The 26,092-nt window shown below is 40.5% G+C and overlaps 1 protein-coding gene across 8 annotated transcripts in view; it reads left to right on the top strand.

Moving 5' to 3' along the window:
- Positions 1-26,092, top strand: part of chl1b (cell adhesion molecule L1-like b) — an 83,562-nt gene that overhangs the window by 15,225 nt on the left and 42,245 nt on the right. The window contains exon 1 of one of the 8 annotated variants that reach the window (XM_050037760.1): positions 16,661-16,848. The exons of the other annotated variants lie outside the window; for them this stretch is intronic. The gene's annotated coding sequence lies outside the window, so the exon portion shown is untranslated. Of the gene's footprint in view, positions 1-16,660; positions 16,849-26,092 lie in introns of those variants that run through there. 8 annotated transcript variants of the gene reach the window in all.

Below are 26,092 nucleotides of genomic sequence, written 5' to 3'. Positions count from 1 at the left end.
TGTCAAATGTAGTTGTAGTAAAAAAAAAAAAAAGTTCCTACATGAAACTGCTTAAGACAAGGTGTGTAAATTATCTTGAGTAACCAGGTTATGATTTCTGGAAAGAGACATTGCTGTTGAGTTTTTCAATAGTACATTTTTGGCACTTTGAGCAACACAAGCTGAGTGCCATCGTATTTCATTATATTTAGGAGAAGGTACACATCTCTACGGACGATATCTCCAACACTTGGCAACTCACAGCAGAGCAATCCAGATTGGTAAATAGCACTACAGGTAAGATCAGAAATACATATTTTTGATGTTGGGGTGAACTGTCCCTTTTAATTTTCAGAGTGAATTATTATTTCACAACATTAGTCTTTCACAGACACACACTGACACTGGCTGCTGTTGGAGCTGTAATCTAAATTCTCTTCATGGTTTTGTAACGCAGATGGTAGAGCATCTGTGATTGAGAGAATTAGTCAAAAAATGATAAAATAATCTACTAGGTCTGGACCGCGCTGCATCATAATTTGACTGAATGCTTATTACCCCAGAGAGATGGGAAAAATACTGAATATGTGGTGTGAGTGATGGATATTCTTCTCTTGTACAGAGGCTGTCAGTGAGGTGGTTCAGATAGCTGGAGGAGCATGCTGTTGCTGGGAGTGTGTGTATTGCCAGTGGAGTCACGTCCGTCTGTCTCTTTTCTGTGAATTGTGAAATGGGGGCCAATACTGATGAAGCCAACCATAAGCATAGCTCTAGGTGGGGGATTCTATTATAATGCTCAGCCTGAAAAGACCCCACACTGGCTCCAACATGAACCAGAGGGGGATTTGTTTTGCTCAATAAGTGGCGAAAATGGTATCAAAATGGTTTTCCCCCCACACAGTGGCTGATTTATAAGTCTGTGTGTCTCCAGTTTCCTGCTGCTGTGTTATAAAGCTGGAGGTGGGGCCATTAAACTGATGGCATAGCTTTGCTTCTCTGTCACTGTCAGTAAACAGTACCCGGTTAGTCGACTGGGGTTGGCCACCGCAGCCTGCTGCTTTGATTTGTAGATGCTTTTTCTTTGCACTGCTTACTTTTATAACAAGATAAGGCTGAGGACTTAAGCAGTGTAAAACATTTACATGAAAAAGAGAGTAAGAGAAAAACCAGGTTTGATCAAAGCTGCATGTGCTTCAGTGCATCAAAAGAAACATTGTTCTGAGCCATTTGGTTCCAGTCTTGACCCAGTAAATGCAGCAAGGCTACTATCTACGGAGGAGCATGTTGGAGAGTCCATCCCACAGCTCTGGTGCCCAGAATGCAGAGCACAGCAAGTCCACAGCCATCATCATTAGAGCCGCGCTGCTGTGGACACTAATGGCTGTCCCTGTTCTGCTGCCTCTGCACATTCACAGGGCTCATCTGAGACTTCAGGGTGTGAACACATGAATTAATTCAAGAGAGATGAATTCACGGTTCCTGTTCTCACTTTAAAGCAGGACGTAGAACTCATTGTAGCGAAGCACCACCACGAGTGCATTAGTGGTGACGTCGTCTTTCAACCAGCCTCGCATGATGAAAGGAGGCTAATTGGGGAGTTTGTCCTCGTTTATCTTCATTTAAAGGCTGGAAAAGATGGCGTTGTTTACTTGTTTCAATATTGAGAAGGGGGGAACGGGGAGGAGAGACAAACAGTGGTGGCAGTGTTAAACTGGGGGATGGGGCTGGTGAAATTGATGTGCTGTGGATGTGCTATCCCTGGACTCCTAATTGCGTTTTAAGATTCCAAATAGTCGTATGAGTACCTTCAAACGGAAAATATTCCAGCATCAAAAGGTGGGCTAATAAATGTCTAAATGCATATTTCAGCAGAATGAAGATTTATCACCTCTATTTCTCAAGAAAGTGTTAAATGCAATACTTGAAAATCAATACAGGGTCGTGACAAGACACATTCATCAAGTTTGTTTATTTCTTCAGTCATGGTGAAAACCTTTACGTGGCCATCTTTTTCCAATTACATGCAAAGGCGGACATATTCCAACCCCCTTTCTGTAGGTTTTGTAGTGGCAGTATAGATTTTCAGCCATCCAAATGAACTCTTGACTGAAGAGCCTGCAGTCATTTTGCATAGCCCTTTCCCTGGTTTTAAGCACAATCATTCCCTCCTCTTTACAAATCAATAAGCTTTCACAGTAATTTAACTCTGTGTGCCCCTGAGAGGCTGCAGTAAATTCACTGCATAACATAGTAAAAAAATGAGTGTGGTTTCCTCTTGTCCTTGCCACTGAACAGGCTGGTTAATTGATGTCACGGCAGAAACTGTGTTTCTGTTCATCTCATATGTTTATTTTATTCTGTCTTATTCAGGGTCAACCAAACAGGATGCAGAAAGATAGTACTTGTTTTTTCTACATGGTTTGGCTGCATTTATCAGCCCCAGATAGTGCGTGCTTTAATGTGATTCTGGCAAACAGGGTGTCATCGATGATGACTGGCCCAATTGCTGTACTCTACCTGATGCGGATCAATACTCATATTGCAGGAGATCAATCCCCCAGAGGCAGGGATCCCCCCAGTGCTGCGTTTTGGATGAAGCCACACCAAAACTGGACTTCCATGGTCCAGTAAAAAAAAAAATATTCTACAAGAAATATGAGCTGACATTTCTTTAGTTTTGATCATCAAAGAGTGGTGATAAAGGGCACTATATTTTACAGCTGAAGAATTAACATACTCCTCATGTTCTGATCTGTAATATGCTGCTCAGCCAACTCCAGAGCCTATGTATTGTGATACCAATCTGTCTTCGTTAAGCCAATATCCGCCAATATTATCAGCCCTTGCCATATCAGCCTGACTCTAATCTTCGGTTATAATCTTATTACATTTGGTTCCTGACCAATATGGGTGATCTCATTAGTTTTATGCAAATGGAAAAAACCAAAAACACATGATTGGCTTTGCTGGCAGGAGGCTACAGGCACTTGTCCAAGGTAGTTTAATTGTAGTTTAATCTCTAAATGTCCACTAACACTTGTCCCTTGATAGTGTTGCTATTTGCAAATGCAGTCTCAACATGGTTGCTAATTAGATGTGTTTTTAGACATGCGCCAAATTGTTATCAAGGTATTGAAATGAAGGTAGAGGATTGTTCCACAGGAACATAATTTATATTCTTTTACGATGCCAAAACAGCTTTCTTACCCACCTGCTATCAAATAACCAGACTTTTATCATTATAAATTCTTAGCACATACATCAGTTTTGAATCTGGTTGTAGTAAAGTAGAAAATATCACAAATTTCATCCAAATATAAAGAAAAAAAACCCCAAAATTAAATGTACTGACATGGTTTTACGATTGCCTGTTAGATGTACTGTTTCTAGTTCACTTGTATTGTAATCAATTGTGTTTCTCAATAACCTCATTCTGGATTAGCAGCTGAGCGTCCCAGCACGGCAGACAACCGGTGATAACAAATCAAAGCTGCCTATTGAGAAGTGTACGGATGTTGCTAAGATGCAACCATTGTTCATCATCAGGCAGGGCTGAGGCATATGCATTATGGATGATGTAGTCATTGGAAATGTAACACATAAACTGTTTAAGGCTCGGAGATGAAAGCTAGGATGTCAGACAGTGAAGAGCCTGCCTCGGACTGACCACACATCCTGCTGCGGCCACAGCATGAGATAGAATCACAGATCAATCAAAGCCTTCATTAATGGAGCCAGCAGTGTGGAATTCTGCTTGGTCTGTCACCAGCTCCCTACAAAGCTACAAGGTGGAATCCATTAAACATTCCTGTCTCTATGACATGTTACGTCTGTAGGCATGTGGAAAGTGCCAGTTGACATGTAAATTGTAGCTATGGTCTGGTAAAGGCACATACATTTTCTTTTGGATATGTGGTCAAGGTTTTACGCTGTCACAGTAGGGAAAGATCCTAAAGAAGCACAGTCTGCTCTTATTGACTTGTTCGATCTAAACCCCCTTCAGTCACACACTAACCATCTGGTGGGGGCAAACAATATTTAGTGTGCAGTATTTGTATCTGTATGTTTCAACCTTTGACAAACACTGGCAGCAAAAACACACCAGTGTTTCTTGAAACATTGTGAGGATGTTTAAACACTGGAAAAAGCCAATTGCTTTTACTAGCCTGTCTTTTTTATATGTCAGTGGCATTTCTTTGTGTTCACATACAAATAATTATAAATCAATAACCCCAAGATGTTTTCTAGGAAAATCTTCGGTCAAATGTTCTCTTCATGCTGCCCCAACTTCAACATGTCCAAAACAGAGCAATTCCTAAACCTCCCTTTAATAGAGTCTTTCAGGGAGGCACAGGAAGAGGAACAAATGCCTCCATTCAGTAGCGTCCAAAATGCTAATGCCTTCGGCTCTTAACACGTTTATAAGGGTTCCCATGTCACGACATGGCATAGTCCACCCTAATGGGGGCTGTGGTTGGGGACTGCATGAAAAAGTCAGACACATAACAGAACATGAGAAATATGACAACAAGACAGCTGGTTTCCTGGGGAACAGGGTGTCTGAAGCTGCTATTTTCCTCGTGGAAGAAACACGTAAGCATGTTATGTCACAATGAATATTGAGGTTTCTTTTTTGGCAAAATGACTTTGGAACCTCTGTTTGGGACCTAACATGAACTCTGACATTTAGAATATCTATAAAAGTGACTGGCCTTGTGTGGCTTTGTTACTGTAACAGCCCACTCATCAGTGTAGTCACAGACCTTGTGGGATTGTTAAAGGGGGGAAAAAGAGGCAATAAAGTAACCGATAGCACCGGTGCTGTCAGTGGAACTGTTGGCCAATCCAGTGGGTGATATTGAATTCCAGTAACTATGTGCTCCCATATGTAAATGATGGCAACAAAAGGTTGTGTATTGAAGAAACTTTCTGCAAGCAAATAAATGAAGGGCAGGCAGGCTTTAGTGATTGCTTGGAAAAGTAATTACTCCTTATCTGTATCTCGAGTCAGGCTGCAGCCTCCAGGCCCCTTTGGATTGATATTATGTCAACTGCTCAAAAGGTATTTCTTCAGTGGCATTTTGGTCAACCTGTGGAACAGGTTCAATGTTGCATTGACCAGTTTGAATGATTAGACAACAGAGTTCGTCAAACTTCTCTCTCAACTCTTAATTCTATTTTCAATATGTCATTTCATGATCCAAAGCATACAGCTGTTAAATTGAGACAAGTGTTGACAAGACAAACATTGGATTGACATTATTGAGGACGAGATAGAATCGCTCAAGACAATACTCTCAATAGTCCTATTGACACAAAGTACATGATTAACACTAGCAGTGGTGATGCTAGGTTTTCCCTTATTCGTCCCTGACACATTTAAGTCTGAGATGATGCAGTAAACTCTCTATTGATGTGTCCACAGGATGCATCTTATTATTTTCCCTGATAATGCAACACTGTGAACAACAAGTCCATACTGAAATCATTTTGAAAGTGTTTATATTGTCACAGAAACCATTGACAGTGAAACTTGTGTTTTTAGATTTGCAATTGTATTTGTTTAATTGCCAGATATATTGACGATTTCAACGAATACTAACTTAGTTATAATCATATAACATCAAACTTGAGTTTACCATAACAATTTGTCAAAAAAGAAATATTGGGGACCCACTCACATGACCACTTGTGCTTCCCAGGAAAACCTATCAACATTGCACTAGTGTAAATGGCTATGAGTGACAAATTACCATTAATGTGACTTTTTTAACAGGATGGTATTACTGCGTGGGAGTGCCTTCCCCATGTTTTTCCCTGAGCAGTATCACTGTTGGATCATTTAAGCAGTTCAAAAACCTTAATTACACATACCAGTCAACATTTGATCCCAAGTGTGTCAACTTCTGTGTTTCCACTATCAGTTACATTCATTCTGTCACAGCCGGCTGCCCGCTTTGTTTCTGGTGTCACAGTAATCCCTGGCCTCATGTTACCTTATATAACAATGATTCCAGTCCCAGTGAGGTATACAGATTTATTGGGATTGGTACTCAGTGCGTATGTTGAGGAATTCATATTTTGGGAGAGACAAAGTTGGACTGATGCAGTATCAATGTTGCATCTAACAATTTATTTTCAATATTCAAAATTAATAGCAATACATGTCAGTGTCAATAAATGTTGTTTTATAAAACCAAAGAATATGAGTTATAAGTACTAGAGATGTTCCGATACCTCTTCCAATATCAGAAATGCCTCTGATACTGCAAAATATTCTGGATCGGGTATCGGAAAGTATGTGTCTCTGCATCGATCCGATACAATATACTTTATTAATAAAATATAAAGTAGTTTCACACCCAGATAACAGTAGCCTACACAAAGAGTTGCTTTGTGCAGCCACTGGCAACCACTGTTTTAGAGCAGTGAAGAAGACTTGATTCCCGATAAATAACATAACGTTATCATTTAGAAAATGTGAGCAATTTGGCAATATTTGACATTTTTTTGTTATACATTTAATTTCATTTTATTATGTTATGTAATGGTAAAGTTTAAGTATCGGACTTAGTATCAGGAAAAAAAAAAAATATTTGAAAATCTCTAATAATATTTCTAATATAAATACTGTAAGTCAGTAGTGTGCATGTTTCCCACCATTACTGAAGGCCATCTTTTAGAACAGTTTGGTCAAATATTTAAGCATTCTGCCATTAACAAACAGGCTGCTTTTGTACCATTGCAAAAATCACTTACCATTGTGCAGTCGATGCTACATCCTTTTTGATGATCCACCTTTGTTGCCATTGTTCCAGTTCCTTTTCTTCTCTAACACTGAGTGTTCTGCATCTTCACCACGACATCATTGACATTGCTTTTAATCTGTTGACATGTGCATCAAAAGACATAATTAGATTGAGGTTGCTGGTGCTTTTAGTCACTTTTGTGTTGTTTGCTTTTGGGCGGCCTGTTGTAGAGCTCACAATGTTGTGTGTTCAATCATCAGTTAACCTGATTATGTAGCCACTGCATGGAACCACTGAGAGGTCAGTTGTGTACCCGCCTTGTCATCGGCCAACCTGTTAACGGGATGTGGTCCAAACCACATCACAAAACAAATCTATATTGCGCCACTGTTTGAAGTAGCATTTATGATTACAATACACCTTTCTTTCCAAAGGATGCGTCTATAGATACAGAGGGCATGCCAACACTAATGATTTTTATCTCAATTTCCCTCCCTCACTCTGTCCTGTTGTAGGTTCGATTTTATGATTAAACAAATTAGATTTTATCCCACTCAATGCAGATTCCAAACCGCAGCATAGCAGATACAGTACTTGACTATATACTCAGAACCTGAGGACGCCATCCTCGTTTTGCTCTAACCACTCCATACCTCTTGAGACCTGAATTAACACCCTCTTTGCTCATTTGAAATTTGCACTGCTATTACCTCTCAACCTCCCACAGTTTAACCCTTTAAGCAGCATGTAACATTGGACATTAAATACACATTGTGCTTGACTTTCCCAGGGCTGCATAGCTTACATTTTTTGTATGCTCTGAATTCTCAAAACCGGCTTGAACAAAATATGGGTTTGATAAATGGAAACCCGAGAACTGCAGCCAAGGTCGCCGCTCATGACTCATAATCTGGACACAAATTGTATTGATTGGTCTACAGAGGGGTGCTATAATCTTATCCTCCAGAGCCCAACTCACTGTGGTGTTAGTTATTGAGCTACACAGCGTAGATATGTCTGGAAAAGCCAACAGTATGCTAAACATTCTAAAGTTTGCTAATCACAATGTCCCAGACAATAATCTGAGCTTGTCTAATTGCTGTCCAACTGAGTGAATGGTAGTCAATATTTTTCACAAAAACAATCCAGGAGTTTTTGTGTGTGTATTTTGAATATAAAAATGGACAGTTAGTTCTCCTCTATGTGACTTCTAGTACAACAAACAGAAGACCTCCACCCACACACACACAGAAAACACAAAGCTATATTCTGTCTTCAGGCAGAGCTTTTGATGTTAGTCTGACAAAGGCACCAACTCCAAAAGCCCCTTTCACTGGATTTTTCTAATGCCCCATGTGTCCTTTCAAGTTGTGAAAAGATAACTTTCTGGGTGTGCCTCATGTTTCAGTTTGAAGCGGGCATTTGTTTCATTTGTTCGAGCATCCTTTCAAGTGGCACCGGCTCTCAGAAACATTGAGAGCTTTAAGCTCTTGATTTGGTGAGGCACTCCACATCTGTCGTAATGGTTTGATGTAGGGTAGATATTTCTACATATTGTCCTGTGGTTACATTTCCTGTTCTGTGATTCGTTCCACAGTTATATCACTGCACGTTACCACTAGTGCTCATAAACAGTAAAATAATAATGGAATCCAGCCATTTTTAAGACTGGCCATTCAGTATTACACCCAAAGAGAGAACTGTACCTGCTTTGCCCCAAGTCACCAGGTGCTGCTTTATGTTCATCCATAAATTTCTCAGGTACTCCTGTTATTTATTAAGCTGATCATGTCATTCATGACATTGTAGGCAAATGTCAGGTTCTTGCAGGTCCTAAACAGTCCCCCCAGGCACAGTGAATAATTTATGTAGGTTTTATAAGCCACTACTACCCTGAGCCTCAAGTATCCCATACTGTGAACCATAGACTGTAACAATAAAAAAAAAATGAATGTAGAGAGGGTGATGTAACTTACTGGTTTGTGGACTCCAGTTTTGAGGCTGGGAGTTTTGCATTTTGGCCGTCACCGTCTTGGATTTTAGGGCCAGAAGTGACCATATTTGGAGGAGGCTGGAGGTACTCTAATGCTAGCTGCTAGCTTGATTTGCACTTTTTTTCTTTCAGCTATGGTTAACTGTGATAATGCAAATGCTAATATTTGCTAGTGGAAAACATGCTTGACAGTATTAGAACCAAAACAGGCAAGGTGAAAAAAGTTGAACATCCGACTCCTTAGAAGGTCTTTCAGTACAACCCAGTGCTGAACAAGACTATATGTGATAAAACATTACATTCAACTTTCATGACATGACAACACAGTGAAATAGCGCCTGCATTTGTGAATCTGGAGTTACGCCATGGTTACAATACCTAACTAATGTTGTCACTGTGGTAGCAAATTGTCACTTTACTTTTCAGACCTGGAGGTTGCCACCTGCTGTGAACATATGAACCATAAAAATGTAACTAGACACTGATAAGCATAATCCACCAAGTAAAGCCAGAAGGGATATTTGCATTCAGTTCCTGGTTTACCTTGTAGAATTGTGCCTGTGGGCTACTAAAACTTGACGTTGGCTAATTGGCTATCAAGAGAGGCTCTGAGAACAATGGAGCTACTTGTTTCCCACCACCGCATGCTTCCCATGCTCAAAAGTAAAGATATGTGTGGTACTGTTGCATGCTAAGTTCTCCTAAATGGACACATTTTAAAGTAAATATTGGAGAATCAAGGATTTTCGCAGTGTTGCTAAGGCAAGTAACTGCTAGACAATACTGTCAGCCCACACACACACACTAAAGTAGACCTGCCAGTGTTCTTTTTATGTGCTCAGTGAATGGCCATGAGGATGAAGCCTGAAAAGGTGTGCAGCCAGCCTATTGATGAGCATGTCTGTGTAAAAACACACACACAGAGACGAGGCCTCGCCCTCTACACCCCCAGTCCGCCACACACACACACACACACACACACACATCTTTAATTCGTCTCAAATATTGGTCTGCCTCATCTCTTGCTGTGCATCCATGTGAGACGGATCCCACCGACATTTTCCACTGCAGGATTAACTGTGTAGCGCGACGGGCTGCTCTGCCTCAGTGCACCTAAAGGGCTGACCCCAAGATGTGTGTGTGAAGAGGTGGCCAGCAGGCCGCTCCTTAAAAGGCTATTAGATCCTTAGTGCTTATTATGGGGGGCGTGCAACTGAATTATCTGCCCTGCTTTCCCTTGTCATAGGACTATAGGCGGAAAAAAAGCTTGTTTTCCGGAAATAATTAATCCTACTTGTTGGCATAATAATATTGAGGAGAACACTCAGGCTGTGCCTTGAGTGTTTCCTCATGAACTGTCTTCTCCGACAGGTGGGCAGCTGCTGATGGAGATCATCTTCTCTTGTAGCTTTTTGCCTGCAGGACCTTCCAATTCCATTACAACTGAGCCACTCTCTTGAGAAGGGGATTTGATTCAGACTAGAGTGTGCATTTGTGCGAGCAGATTTGTGCATGTGTGCGTACGTTTGCGCACAAGGCTGTGTGTCCAGGGTGTATCTCAAAGGAGAGCCAAGCCTGGTTGCCATGCCTACACATTTTACTAAGAGACATTGCATTTATCTTAATGAGTTCATTTTCAAGCTCATGTTTGCCTCTGCCTTCTCTGTCAGCTGTGTACACACTCTAAACAGCTATAGAGTAGAGGCCTTTTCCATCGCTAAAAGTCACTTGGGTGAAATAGCTTATTGATTCTTGGCGGAAACATGATTAAATTGAGGTCTAAGTGGACACTTTATCTGAACTTGTCTACAGCAGAGAATATAAGAAAATATAAAAGCCAGACTGCTTTTGTCTACGTTCAGTTTTACTGTTTTCTCTTTGATATGGATAAATTAATTGCTTCCTTCTAAGTTTTTGGAAATAGGTTGACAAATTTTAACTTCAAGTTTGAATTAAAAAATGAGGCTACAAAACTCTGGTTAAACATATAGCCTAATATATTATTAGTCTGAAAGATTACAATTATTTTACCGCACTTTTACAACTTGCAACATTATGAACCTGAATTATGTTAAAGACCAAAAGTAAATATATTTTCCTCTTAGTGCTTTTTATTAGTCTAGATTGTTTTGGTGTGAATTGCTGAGTGTTGGAGATATCAGCCATAACGATGTCTGCTGTTTATCCAGTATAATGGAACTAGATGGCACTCAGCTTGTGGTGCTCAAAGTGGCATCACTTCATGTTGATCAACTCAACAGCAATGTCTCCTTCCAGAAATCATGACCTGGTTACTCAAGGTATTTAAGGGACCTTGTTGTGAGCAGTTTCATGTGGGAACTATTTTCTCCCCACTGAACTACACCCACCAACCGTATCACTGCTCAGAAGGAAGTTTACTACTCATGGATGAGAGGTTTGTGTTTGTTACTGCGCAATATGGCTGGGTCGATTAATTGACGTAATAGAACATATTTCTGATTTTCTAAATGTTTCTTAATTTCACCTAGGTAGTTTCTGCACAGCTGCTAATGCAACGTTACACAATGCGTCATCTAAGACTGTTATTCGGCTGCGCACAAGTGAGAAAATGGCTTAAACTAATGTTACAGACTGCTGTTACAGTCTAATCGATGAATTAGTTGCTAGATTAATCAACTAATTGTTAGATAAAACAAAAATTGCTAGATTAATTGATAAAGAAAATAGTTGATAGGTGCAGTCCTAAGTCCGAAATGTGAACATTAATGGCGTCCTTTTTGGCTGAGCTGAATTGGTAGCTAGCTAAGTGGTGCTAGGTGAGTTAGCAGTAGATGAGTGCTTCCTTCTGTGCAATGTTATGGTTGGGGGTGTAGTTTGGCAGACAGAAAATAGTTCCTGCATGAGCTCACAACAAGGTCTGTGGATTATCTTGATTAACTGGGTCTTGATTTCTGGAAAGAGACATTGTCATTGAGTGTTTCAAATGCATTTTTTTTGTGCTTTGAGCACCACAAGCTGAGTGCCATAAAGTTCAATTATATTAGAGAGAAGGCAGACATTTCTACAGATGATATCTCCAACACTCTGCAACTCACACCTAAACAATCTAGACTGATAAACATCACTACAGGTAAGGGGAAAAATATGTATTTTTGAATTTGTGGTGAACTGCCCCTTTAAATTTTGAAGACATGCTTTCACTGCCGTGCATTTTTTTTCCAAATATGAATAGTTTTAATTAAATGAAGAATATTTTGCATTATTATTGGTCCAGCTTTGTAAGGACGGAGCGTTTGCTTTATTTCACAATTTGTAAAAGTGATGTTTGTTTGCTTACTGTTTGGTGCTGTGCAGCCAGAGATGGAACAGACGTTGTTGTGCACATTGTGTTCAGTAGGTGTGCTAATCAGGAGTAGAGATCCCCTGATCACTGCCATGATCACCGAGCGCACCATCTGTGATGCTCTAAAGGCCGGCAGTCTGGCTGAGAGAGCTGGATAACAGTCTGGAACAGTCCCTCTTCTGTGCTCTCCGTGTCCTCACAGGGCTGCAGTCAGCTCGCCTTCACACCCTCTTGTGAGTGTGCTGTTTTACTATCTCGAAATAAACTGGAACCTCTTAACTCTTCTTAAGCTACACCACTAATACATTATTAAACATTTTGTGGAGTTCAGATAAACCACAAAATGTGTGCAACACCCTATGGATGTTTTTTGATTTATCTGTTTTTAGATATCTGTTGTTTGATCAGATCCTCTGTAGTACACCGCACTGAATAAATCAGCTGTCAACGCAGATCTGGAAATAATTGAGGAGCCTGTTAAAGTGCCACGGATAATGGAGAATTGCACATAAATGTGGGCAATTTCATCGCAGGAATTTAGTCTGTTTTTCATTTGCAGTCACAGGTCATAAACAGTACCAGTCACATCTGTGGCATAATGCACGGGCTCTTTCTGAGTTCAAATAGAGTCACAAGTTGTTTGTAATGGAATTCCCAAACTGTGACCTGAAATAAATGTAAACACACGCACATGTAGCATGCTGAGGTAAACAACTCCACAATGCATCAACCCAGGACAACTTCTCATCAATGCCTAAGTGATCAGCAAGAAGATAGGAGCACCTGTTACCATGACAACTTATAAAAACCATACACAAAAATGCATTGGTTTTCATACTGATTCAGAGCTCAGAGAATAAAGCGCATGGTATCAGCCAAAAGCAGGTTGCCCCACTTCTATCGGCGAGTGCCAGGTTAGAGGCTTATTGACCGTTTTTGACAGACTGAGTAACAGACGACTTTTTGGTGAAATGGGCCGTGTGCCCAAAGTTCAATTAAAAGCGCCACACTGTGTGTAGTAAGCATATTTGCCAAATGGTGGAAAAAGTGTAAATCAGTCTCTGTGCTGCCTCAGCAATTTGGTTGTCCTTCAGGGATATCGATGGCTCTCCCATAACTCATTTTTTTTTAACATCTCTTTGGTGCTTCAACATTTGTCTTAACCTGACAGGTCGAAGGAGATTTTAAGGTATCACGTGAAACACATAGCTACATTTTGAGGTTTTAGTGGGGTCATGAACCGTGGCTAAAACCACCTGCATTTTTCTTTCTCTGCTCTCAAAGCAGACCGTGGGGGAGCAACATGGCTCTGGCTCTGAATGTGCCTGGTGTTATTTGTGCTTTCCACTCATTCGGTTTGGTCTTGCCCAAGGGGGGCAGCAGGTCAAGAGAGCAATATTTTAATTCCACTGATACAATACGGCTGCAGACCTCCATCTTGTAGCAGTCAGATAACATTAAGTGATTGCTGCTTGAGGGAGATAAGAGATGTGTCATAAATTATAGATGTTGTAAACATTTTTTTCCGTGAGAGTGCGGTGGATTATCTCATTTTAAATTGAATTTCTGAATGAGTCCCACCCAAGCGAAGTCAGAGTGTATGCTCAAAACTGTATCAGACTGGCAAATGTGACAAATGACACGTCAGGTGCCAGTGAAGCATGGTGACAGCAGAAAATAAGCCAGTTGAATTCATGAGAGTTTATTGAGTTGCACGATCTGCTTACACTTTCTCCCTGACTTCCTTTATGGCATTTTAACAATCGGTTCAAAGTGTGAATAAATGTTTGCCTTCTCGCCTCTGTAAGTCATGTCCAAATCAGTGAATCAACTGGGCTGGAAGTGTGAATGAGCCAGGGTAGTGGAGAGAAAGGGGAAGAGGCTTTCCCCGGGGCAGTGCCCAGGACAATGTCAGGTTTGTCTGGCCCGAGTGCATGAACACTAAGCTTTTCGGAACTGGCAGCCCGCCCCGGTACCTACCCATCTCCCCCGGCTTCCAGAGCTGTCCAGCCCCGGAGCACTAAGCATTTGTGCAAAGTTCATAAGGCTTCCCTCTGTTTGTGTGGCCATAATGGCAGCTCCATCCTGTTGTAGCTCAAAGAGTGCTTATGGGCTCTAAGGGCCTCGCGCTGGCGCTACAGAGGCGTGTGAGTGTTCTCAGTTACTGACTTTGGCTGACTGCTCTCATTATGAAAAGACCAGTGTCCCCCCCTCACCCCCTAGCCCCCCAACAGCTCCGAATCCCAGCCATCAGTATCAGCATTTCCTTTATCATGTTCTCTGTCTGCCTCTTAAACCCAATTTGCTAAATGGAAACCTCAAGCTAAATAAAATGAAAAGTCCATCCGCTCTCTTCAGTCCATTCATTTAAGAGCGGGCAAAGAAAGTTGCATCTGTGGGTTAAATCGAGATGATTTATGTTTAGGGATGCACCAATTTTGAAAGTCTGTGCTGATACTGATGTTGAAAATAACAATATGGCTGTTTTTGTTTTTGTTTTGTTGTTGTTTATTCCTCCTTTCGTACCAAATAAATCTTAATTATAGAAATAACTGCACTGTTTTAAAGTCATTCCGCCCTTTATTATATTACCTTTGAATGAGCACAAATTCAGTTGTACAGATTTATGAAGCAACCTTTAATATAACCTTTTTACTTGAAAATCATTATGAAAAAAAACTGCTTGAAAAGCCTTTTTACTATATATGATGTATCATAATTCCCTCTCTTAAATCTATTTTATATTGCTGTGAAAACATCAACAAAGTTTACCCTCAAACAGCTGCATTAATTCAAGGCTTTTGTCAAATACAAGATTTCATGAGAACAAATCATAAGTTTAAATTTCCCTTCGGCCATTACTCATTTTTTTGTGAATAGAGCTTGAACGCATCATAATGTAACTCAATGCAACCTTTAGGATATTGACAAAAATAATCAGGTAACAAGTAGTATTGGAACTTCTCCAGTCAAACAATACCTGCATTCAGTCCTTTTTGTATCTAGATTTAGAAAAACAGAATATTTTTATGGTTTTACTCTTAGCCAATCACCACAAGCATTCTTCAGTGTAATGCAACACGTAATTGGCCCACTACTGCAGCAGCTACAACCCACATACCGGTTGTGGTGTGGTGAAGTAGAGCCTTGTGTATCTGACAGAGTTGGTCGTTCATTGTGCCGAGATGCTACCAAAATGTTTGAAGTATAACTATAGCCTATTACACACCTGTAGTAGAAAACAGAGGTATCAAATGAAGTACTCTCTTGGTTCCACTTTAAGGGTACTGGTATTGGTACTGGTATTGTCATTTTTTCGACGATACCCATCCCTAGTCCTTTCACCCTGAAGTCATTCTGGGAAACTCTCTGGTCCATTGTCCCTGGCACGACAGGATGCCGTTACTCTTAAACCCTGCTTGTTAGCCTGCACAGAATTGATGTAATACAACAGAAAAACATCGGTCACTGCCATCGGTGAATCTCATCTTATTGTAGATAGGCTGATGGCAGACACCAAGGTGAATATTGGCCGATATGAATAGATAGGTGCATCCATGTCGAAAATCAATATATAGAGAGAGGGCAGGCAACGTATGTTATCTGTAATTTATCGTTTTCAGTTTAAATAAATTTAGAATTTAAATTGCCCGTAACAAGCTGCTAAATGACTACATATATCTGTCCAGTCCTATAAAGGTACACAATCTCACCTCCAGCATTTCCCAACTGTCAGCATTTGTGAGGCCCGAGTGATAATAACCTCGTTATTTGTGGCTGCAAGTTCCTTGGTAGCAGCCCTGCCTTTGGTTGGTTTCCTACCGCGGTTACGACCCACATCAGCATAATTCAAGCATGACCCTCCTCCCCCCTTTCATTTTCTGCCTTTCTCCCTGGTAAAACCCAAGTCTCAGTCTAGGGTCCACACCATACATCATCCAGACTGGGGGTGCTTCCTCCCTTCCCCCTCATGTGTCGTGGGAGAGAGACTGCGGCTTTTTTTGTCGGGCTGGTGGAAGGCTCTTATCGACAGTCTCAGCACTCTCTGTGCACTGAGCTTTCCCCTGACATGTCACCCAGCCTCCATTTAGGTCCATATGTATGGTCATGAAGTCGAGTCTCTGTTTACCAGCATGGAACAATCTAGGTCTACTTGAATCCAGATGCATACTAAAACAACCCTATACATTGATTTTTCAATCCAATATCTATTCACAGTGGGAAGAGAGGAGTGTGCTTCAGTGCTTTAATACCAGGCAAATGCTGAGCGACAATCTCCAGCAGTATTAGCAATTAAGGGGATTGTTACTAGCTGACAAAAGAAGATTGCAGATTTTCACACAGCAGGTGATCTGTGCTCCCACCATGTATACTCTTCATATTTTCCCTTCAGTCCATCATTGCAAATAAACACTTTGCATTGCGACTTCAGGTGCAGCAAACATCTTTCATGACACTGAAGGGGGGGGGGGCGAGATGGAACTTGCATTCCTCCACTCTCTTTTGTACACACCCGGTGAATAGCCTTCAGATCGGGCTTTGTGGGAATGATTGTCAGTGGCTTAATGAGCGTCTTTGCCAAGCTAGAGGCTTTGGCAACATATGTGACTACAGTGCCTCTGCTCCTCTCTGTCTGCAGCCTGTATGACACAACACACAACCGGCTCAGCAACTCTCTATTTTTTTTTCCTTCAAAACTGATTGTTACCTATAATGCATTCTTTTTCCTGTGGATGTTATTACCTGGAAAGGAACAGTTACTCCTCTCATGGGGACCTGAGCTGAGAATGAAGTAAAATCTTGTAAGTATCCCGTAGTATCGAGGGATGTCTGTAAAGCTTTTGCAGCAGATTTGGGTTAAGCATGTGTTGGTGTTTCCATGTGGACTAGACAGTCAGTAGGTTTATTTTCTAGGAAAGCAAAGACAGAAATCAAGTTTGTGATTCAAATTGAGAGTTAGTTGAACTGTCATAGCTACATTAGGTCGTTTTCTTGCTTTTTGTAAACAGCTCCTTAGTATATAGTAGAAAAACCTACCATTACAGTTTTCTTTTAATTAATAATCAGTATTTTTTTTAAGTGATAATGTCAAAAATGTTCCTCTTACCCCAAATCTAAGGTCACTTTTACAGAGTTTTGAACAACCAAGCCAGAAATCACTGACTAAACAAAGTGGTGTTAAACACTTTGCAACTCCAGATAACTGTCACAGAAAAATCAACAGTTTATGACACTTAAAATGTTTACTTCACAAGACATACTTGTGTTATTCACTAGTCCAACACACATCTGAATGGGGGATATTTAAATTGTGAAACATTCACAAGTGCTCTATGGGAGATATGTCACAAATTTAAAGTACCATCTGTATATATGCAGCTGCTGATTTGGAATTGTGCTGAGTTGCTTGCTTGAGTGCTTGAGTATGTCAACATGTAAGATAAAAGTTCCTTTAGTCAACATAAGATATAATCATAAATCAGATTGTTTACTATGTTGTTGTTAAACAAGCAAATGAGGTTAGTGAGATTAGACATACAATTTACTTACGTAATTACAACAGCTGGCTACACCAGTTCATTGATTTAGCCCATTCAGAACCCCATTATGTTCCTAAGACAAAAAATATTGTAATAATGGATTTCTACTCTACATGCACCCATAAATCATTGGCAGAAAAAAATCAATTAGGCACTTTATCCAGTGTTGTTGTTTTTTGTCTGTTTCAATGGACGGAGAATCTGAACGTAGAAACCATTTAATAGAAAAAAATGACAATAAATGGTCTTAACAGGACCTTTTTTTAACAAAACATGAATTTATTTATTTTTCATGAATGGTTAACTCATATAAATAAATAAATAAATAAATAAATAAATAAAGTGATGCTTTGAAACACATTGCATATATAGTTTGCATTGGTATTCGTCATCCTGGGTCAAAAAATCCTCAATTTCTGAAATACCTCCAGAAAATAATATGTTGAAAACCACCTAAGATTAATATTTTGTGCACATAATCAATAGGATGCCTGGTGATTAATTTTTAAAATTCAAATCAGAACAATATCTCCCCTATTCATTTCCCAGTGACATTCAGATCCACCTTCCATTCCAATGGACAGATATTTTTGAAAAAAGTAAAAGCCATAAATCTTTCATATTATTTTTTCACATGTATGAGTAATATAACATCTCCTGTTATCTTTAAACACAGTTTAAACACAAATTATGTTCTTCAACAATATGATTAATAGACTGAAACGTGTCCTGTGCTTCCTCCTTGCCTCACAGTCGGCCATGCTTGTTAAAAAGAAGGGGTTGCGGCTCTACTGCAGTCCACTTTAGATGATGCGGAACACTGTGATTGGTTTATAAACATCCCATCAGTCTGTGCGTTTCGATCTAGACATCAAAGAAAAGTTATGTCCATTGGAATAGATGGGGTATATAAACAAGCTAGATTAAAGTTCATCCCTTGTTCCACTGGATGAATCATAGTCTAAAATACACAGTCTAAAATATATACCGTGTAGTTAAGGACTTCAAAAAGCCTGACCTCACTGGCTTAAATCTAGACCAGGTGTATTGTATTGTTCAACAATTAAACATACAATATAGTACAGTATGCCAGGATCATCTGTGGAACACTCACTAAACAAATACAGATTCATGTTTAATTAAGTGCACTCTGCCTCCTGCCTCTTGCCAAAGCATATTTGCATCACACTTGTACTGAACACTGTACAGTAATGGTGATGACCTATAGGTGCATCACTCCAGACCTCCAAATACTTTTATTTACATTTGCCATGGACTGAACATCCATAGTGTTAGAATAAATAACACAAGATGTGATATCCATATGATGAGATCACTTATAGCGGTTAAACTTAGTTCTCATTTATAATGCAAACAATTTATGTTCATTTTCTTGAAATGATAGCTGTGCTTTAATTCATACTGTTAAAAAAGTTGGTGATTGTGTTTTAAGCTATGGTATGAGCCATGGCTTTGCATTGTACTGTAGTTACTCTGTCTATAAGTATAACCAAATATTGTTGGTTTGGGAACATCTTTCCATTGGTTTATTGCCTCAAACTAGTGTCTTAGCTCTTAGTTAAAGCTACAATAGGAAACTTTGATAAATATAATGTTTTGTCATTTGTGCTGCAACTGTCACTACATCCACACAGTAGTGCATGAGACAGACAATCTGTCTGCCTCCTTGTAGTGCTTCTAATGGCATTTGCAAGAATCCACCATGTCAGAGCCGAGGAGTCTCCAACACAGCTGTCAATCATGCCTCTCACAGCTCGTGAACTGCAGTGAAACTGTCAAACTAAGCAGCGTTGATCAAATATGATTCAAGATTCTGTTACTGCATTACCTATTTCTCACCTTAAATGTTTTCAGAAACATATTTTAGTGTACTGTTTAGCCGTAAAAGAGAGAGTTTGCTCTGGCCAGTGGGCAGTGCTTAGTTTTGCCTGTACTTTTTTCAACCTGAGGGCAAAGTTTCTCATTTTACAGCTAAACAGTACACTAAAATATGTTTCTGAAAACATTTGAGGTGAGAAACAGGTAACGCGGTAACAGAATCTTGACTCATAATTGTCAGCGCTGCCGAGTTTGACAATTTTACCACAGTTCACTAGCAGTGATTGACATGATTGACAGCTATGTTACAGACTTCTTGCCTCCGATTGGTTGTTTTTCTATCCAAACAAATGCCATTAGAAGCACTATAAGGAGACTGAGGACCATGATATTTTTCACAGACTATCTGTCTCATGTAATACTGTCAGGATATAGTGATGCTTTCAGCAGATATGACAAAAAGTTATTTTTTATAAAAGTTACCAACTACAGCTTTAAAAGTCCTATTCGTTTTATTTTAGAGAAGAAAATATAGAGAAGCAGGAAGCAGAAGAATGATGCCCCTTATTGCCTTTAAAAAAAATGTGTGCATTAAAAACAGTGAGTGAAATACACCATTGCTTACCGCCGTTACCATTTGTTATTTGTTTATTAGGTACACTTGACCATATCATCCAGAATGAAGGTTAGAATATTCGCTTTTGTTAAGACTAGTTTGGAGGCATGTTGGTTCAACTGTGTGGTCTTCTTGGGGATTGTAGTTTGTGCTGCTGTTATTGGACTCAGTAGTGGATTCAAGGACTTTATGATGATGGGTTTACTGTTGTTGTGTCTGAAGGCAATGAGCAATAGTGAGTTTCTGTCATGTCATATCTTGAAATCTTAAATCATGAGTATCTGGTCTTGCTTCAGCTCATTCCACTGAGTTTGTCTCAACACAACCTCAGCTCGACCCTATTAAGTGATGGAGAGGCACAGGAACTGGGCCACATATCCGACAGCTATGTCAAACAGCTTACCCAGAGTAACGCTGTCCAGATGCTCGGCTGGAGCACGGAACAGGAAATTCAAATGTTGAATTACAGATAGCAGGGAAGCTCTCATTTCACAAGCTGAAATTATGATTTTGACTGTATGTATATTGGACACCTGAAGGGATTAAAAAATGGATGAAGCGGCAAAGGTATTTCTGTAAAAACGTGGTTTTGCAGCTGCTCCGCGTTCGCTGCGGGGACATCAGAAATTCTCGGTTGTTGGCAGAAATAAATTCCTCCGGGGTCTGATGGAGGTAAGGATTTGGGATATAAGAGCCATCGATCATGTCTTGCTGTGGCACAGTTTCGTCTGGGGAAATTGCCAGCATCAGTCAGACGAAGTGAATGAATGCGGAGTGGAGCACGCTGTGTTAGTTCACACAAAATAATATTCCAGTCCCTGCAGTCCAACTTGTGAATTCATCTCTCTGCCGGCTACTCAGTGAGGATCACACACTAATGTGATTATTGTCCTGGGCAAGGGGCACTCCTGTGGGACTTCAAAGAGAGCAGATCAGAGGGAAAATGAGAAAAAGCTGTAAGCTGTGATGCACACAGGTGCAGTGCACTTTCTGAAGCCTTTTCTTTTGCTTTAAACATATTAACAGGTTCAAAGTGAGGACTCTGACAGCATCGGGTGTAGTTTTAGCCTACATACAGTGGCACATACAGTCCATGATTTATTATAACGTCATGTGATGTGCTCTGGTGATCAGTTTAAGTGTTTTCACTCAGCGTATAAATTATGCAAAAGACTAGAATTAAAAGTCATAATCCGTAGCAAAATTAATGGTGAGCTTCTCTATGGAAATACCACCGTAAGTTTTATTCATACATTCTTCACTCCTGTGTTGCTTGATCATTCTGAGCAGAACTTCATATTTCACAGAGACAAACAGCTTTCAGACAGACAAAAGAGCAGCTAATTAGGCGCCGGGGAGCCTTCATGCTCTTTGTTCATGAAAAAATTAAAAGCTTTTCTTAAAATGCCCATTACTGACAAGATAAAAACCTCTAGTGGATGGAAACCTCTTCAGTTGTTTGTTCTTTTTTTTGAAGTGAACTGCATCATACATTTACTTGTTCATAATCATCCTCCTGTAGTCGTTACATAAGGCTCTGCGGGGTCACTGCTGGTTATATGTGGTGTATCCCAGTCTCTCCCCAGCGAGGTAGGGTCATAAAGGTCATTCTTTATTAGTTCATATAGAACACAGGGGTCAGAAAACCCCACATTTCATCAGTGCAGCCGCTCTATATCTTGCTCCAACTGAGCCTCATTCCCCCACACCTGAGAGTCTCGACTCATTCCTCCACCCTCAGCCTCCTCTTGTCCCCCCTCCACCCAGCTCCAGTCTCCCGTCCCCTCATCCTGCAGAAGCCACAGACCCCTGAAATATTAATGGTGTGATAATTGAACTGCCATGCTTTCTGAAGTGCAGTAAAATGGAGCCAAATCTCAATTAGACAAGCATATTATCTAATATTGCTCCCACTTCCTAATCTCATTTAGCATCTTGTTTCTGTTTTTTCTCCTGCTACTAATATTTTAATAATAGATGAATTGCATTTCTAAGCCAGTAGAATTGTGTGTGTGTGTGAATCATTGCCAAAGGTCAGAATGCAGTCTATTACAAATTCTGAAGAGCAAAGAGGAGAACTGAATCTCTGAACACAAACGAAAATTAATTTCTACATAAGAAAGTTTTGCCACTTACACAAGCTTTGTTTTTTTACCGAGAGCCAGAGAGGGTGTCAGATTTGCAAGCTAAATGAGCAATTGATTGTACAAAAAGAACAAAACGACGACTGAATAAAAACGCACTCATTACACACATCAGAAGCAACGCGAGTCAATTGGCGCTTAGTGTTAATCAGCTGGGCCTTTGTTTTAATTGTTCTTGAGTGATCAAATGGGAATCAGTGTGGAGGCATTATCAGGGCTGTGAGAGGGGAGTGTGGAGCTGCCGTCTTCCCGTCTCAGGTCTTTAACGAAGAGAATATTTTAATCCAGCCTGACAAAACGAGGATCTGCTTAATCCTATTACAGGCTTGCACATTAAACTACAGTAGGCCCACACTTCTCTGCCTGTTGTCTTTGTGTGAGAAAGAAGCAGATGGTGCCAGCTCAAGAGCCTACTGTAGTGAACTTTGAATGGCCGCGCTTGGACCCCACCCGGTTACTAAACAACGCAGCCACAAGTGTGGAGAATGCTCCAGGAAACAACTTGTTGTTGTGGTGCTTTTTTTCCCCTTAAAATCCCATTCTTGTGATCCTTTCAGTGTGCGATCCTTTTATGCATTTTTATAAATGTGTTTATCAATCAAAGTTAAGGTGTAATGCAACACCAGATGGCTGAACCATAAGAGTCAAGGAACAGACAGAGCTTGCCAATTGTGCTATAAGTGTGCCAAAGTGAGTGGAAGCTGCGTAGCGATCATCAGAGATACAGTATACAATAGTTTGAGGAAAGCTGAAAGGCTCTAAGTGGAGAGATGAAGTGAAGTGGGACAAGGCCACATAAACAAACTGAACGCTGGTTGCCAATTAGCATTATCTTGATTAGCAAATTAGAAATGTTACATTCTTAGTGCACTAACATCCTATTACACGGAGACAAATCCATGGCTTTTTTAAGGAACTGAAAGTCCACTTCCCCAAATAGGTGCACACACCACATGCTAATGTTTTGGTTGAGGGCACTGGTTTTGTTTTAATGCTGGGGAGGACACATATAAAACAGGGGGTTTGGGGGTCCCCCACCAGAGTGTCGAACATGCATTCTGGTGAATTTTTATGCACCAACATGTGTCTTTTCTGTATCAATTTATGATGTAAATGTCTTTCATTTTGCCAAAATAAAAGTCCTCTGCCACTTTCATGTTTTGCACGTTCTAAATATTGAGGGGGACGTGTCCCCTGCGTCCCTGTGGAAATCTACACCTATGGTTTTGGTTTCAAAAGTTAGTGACATGAGCACTTCCTCAAAGGAAACTCTTGCTTGTCACAGACACCAACAGCTCTTAAATACAAAGAACTGTTAGAAACAAGACACCAGTACATCAGAGGTGTGGTACTACTTTGACTACTGTAGCTCAGTTTGCACATTCAGTAGAGAGACAGTTCCTAGGCTGCACAAGTCTGACATGAAACTATATTTATTACCTAAAGCATCACCTTCTGATAAAGCATGCAGAGACCAAGCGCCCACACACTAAGACATCAGCAATTAGACGCATCCCCTGGAACGAGAGAAACACCCCCACAGCAGACTGGAACATTGCTATGTGCTTTTACCCCATTTATAGGCAAGGCAAGTTTATTTATAAAGCACATTATCATGCACAAAGGTTATTCACAGTGCTTTACAGGCAGAAGATAAGAAACATAAAAAGATAAAAGAAAATAGGAGAACAAAATAAGGTAAATTAAAGCACAGGCAAGTTGAATAAAATAAATAAAAGAACCATAAAAACGGATTAATAAAAAGCTGCAGGAAAGGGAACAGTCTTAAGCTTAATTTTAAAGATGGCTACAGTTGGTTTCGGTCTTAGTTTCAAGGGGAGCTGATTCCAGTGGTGGGCAGCATAATAGCTAACAGCTGTCTCACCACATTTGTACCAATCACAAATGATTTCGCTATCTTAATGAAAAATAGCATGGTACTGATAGATACTGGCTGAAATAAGAGATTTTAACTGATACAAACTGACCTCAGATACAGGCCACTTGGCTGTAAAGATTCCACAATGAAGGATTTAAGGATAAATGCTTTGCTCATGGATTCAGGCAGACGACACCTTCTGGCACAGAATACAAACAGTCAGGAATGGCAACAAGGCAAAATGAAACATGCATGACAATATGTTGCTATGGTGATGCTGTCTTATTTACAAAGAATGAAATAAAATATATTAAGTAAAGTTATGGGTGGCATGGTGGTGTAGTGGTTAGCACTGTCGCCCCACAACAAGAGGGTTCCTGGTTGGATCCCGGGTGTGGGAGCCCTTCTGTGCGGAGTTTGCATGTTCTCCCTGTGTCAGCGTGGGTCTTCTCTGGGTACTCCGGCTTCCTCCCACAGTCCAAAGGACTAGGTTAATTGGTGACTCTAAATTGGCTGAGGGTGTGAAAGTGAGTGTGAATGGCTGTCTGTCGCTATGCGTCAGTGCTGTGATAGTCTGGCGACCTGTCCAGGGTGTACCCCACCTCTCGCCCAATGCCAGCTGAGATAAGCTCCAGCCCCCCCGCGACCCCCAATAGGATAAGCGGTTAGAAAATGGATGGAAGTAAAATTATCTTGTATTTATTATTTTATGTAATTAATAATGATTACCCCGTGTTTTCTCCCTGTGTGATGGAGCTACGTAGCATCGGGGTGTTAATTATGTCATGGAAGATGGCAGAAAGTTAAATTATTTTAACTTTGGATAGCAATACCATTTGTTGTTAATGTTTTTGGTATCCTCTGCTGGCCTTATTACTTTTCTGTGCTGCTCTTGTCCAATAAAAACATACACAGTTTAGCGTCAACCATCTGTCTGAATCCAAGTGAACGCAGCATTAGACTGACAAGTTAAAGAGAAATTTTGAGCTCATATAAAGAAAAGCATCAGTATTTTTTTGCCACATCACCAAGCTTTAAGGTGAAACTTGACAGGATTTGGATAAGCTGGAAGTCTGAAAACAGTTTGTGGAACTTTTCATTGTGACAAAGGCATTAATGATGACGGGAATAATTGGGTTACATTCCTTTGTATCAGTGTGGTCGACATTTGAAAGTGATTTGGTGTTGTTTACAAGAAGAAAGTTTACTGGAGAGTGCTCTACATCTGTCACTCAGGGAGAGCTTTTAAGTGCGGGGACACATCTCATTTGGCCCACATGTCTTCAGCTCCCTCTCTGTGCCCCCTCCACCGCAGAGCTTCTGTCCCCTCTGAGCCTTGGCTAAGTCAGGTTAGGGTTCATATTGGCCTTCCCACAGTCAGCAGCTTTTAACCTCCTGCCAGCTTCATCAATCTCAGGCTGGTGTGATCGCTGCTGAAAGGGGCGGGGATTAAGAACAGCCTGCCGTCTGTAAATCAGGCAAGCTTGAGGGGCCCCTCTGGTGTTCATCATATAGGTCCAATAGGCACCATACCCTACGACTTCGATGTAGACATTATCACCCTCAGCACTTAAACCCTAGGAGCGGACCTCCCTCAACCAGATGGCCGAGCTGGTTCTCAATAAATGTTTAACGAGGGGAGAACAAATTAAATCAGAAGGCAAGTGATCAAGCACAGTTTGAACAATGTAATCCATCTAAGGTGGTTTTAGGTTGGTGAAGGATTTTGGCCAGCACAATAGGACAATGAGAACACAATGTCTTGTGGGGATTGTAACCCCCCCTCCATCTCCTCTTAACCAGGCCAATCTTACCAACAAAGCACAAGCCAATTAGCACAAAGCCCTTACCTTTTGATTTTAATCTGTGTTTAGCAACATAAATCACCATGTCTGGGAAAGACTGAAACAAAGGAAAGCCTAAGGCATTTTTTCTGAATGACTTATGACTCTGAGACACCAATCTTCAGTTGGAAATAAAGTCAATAGGCCTGAATTGTGATTGAGTGGTCTGGATGTATGTAATGTA

This window comes from Epinephelus moara, chromosome 24 (assembly GCF_006386435.1).
Source record: "Epinephelus moara isolate mb chromosome 24, YSFRI_EMoa_1.0, whole genome shotgun sequence".
NCBI classification, from domain to species: domain Eukaryota; kingdom Metazoa; phylum Chordata; class Actinopteri; order Perciformes; family Serranidae; genus Epinephelus; species Epinephelus moara.
This window is presented reverse-complemented; position numbering and strand designations above follow the sequence as displayed.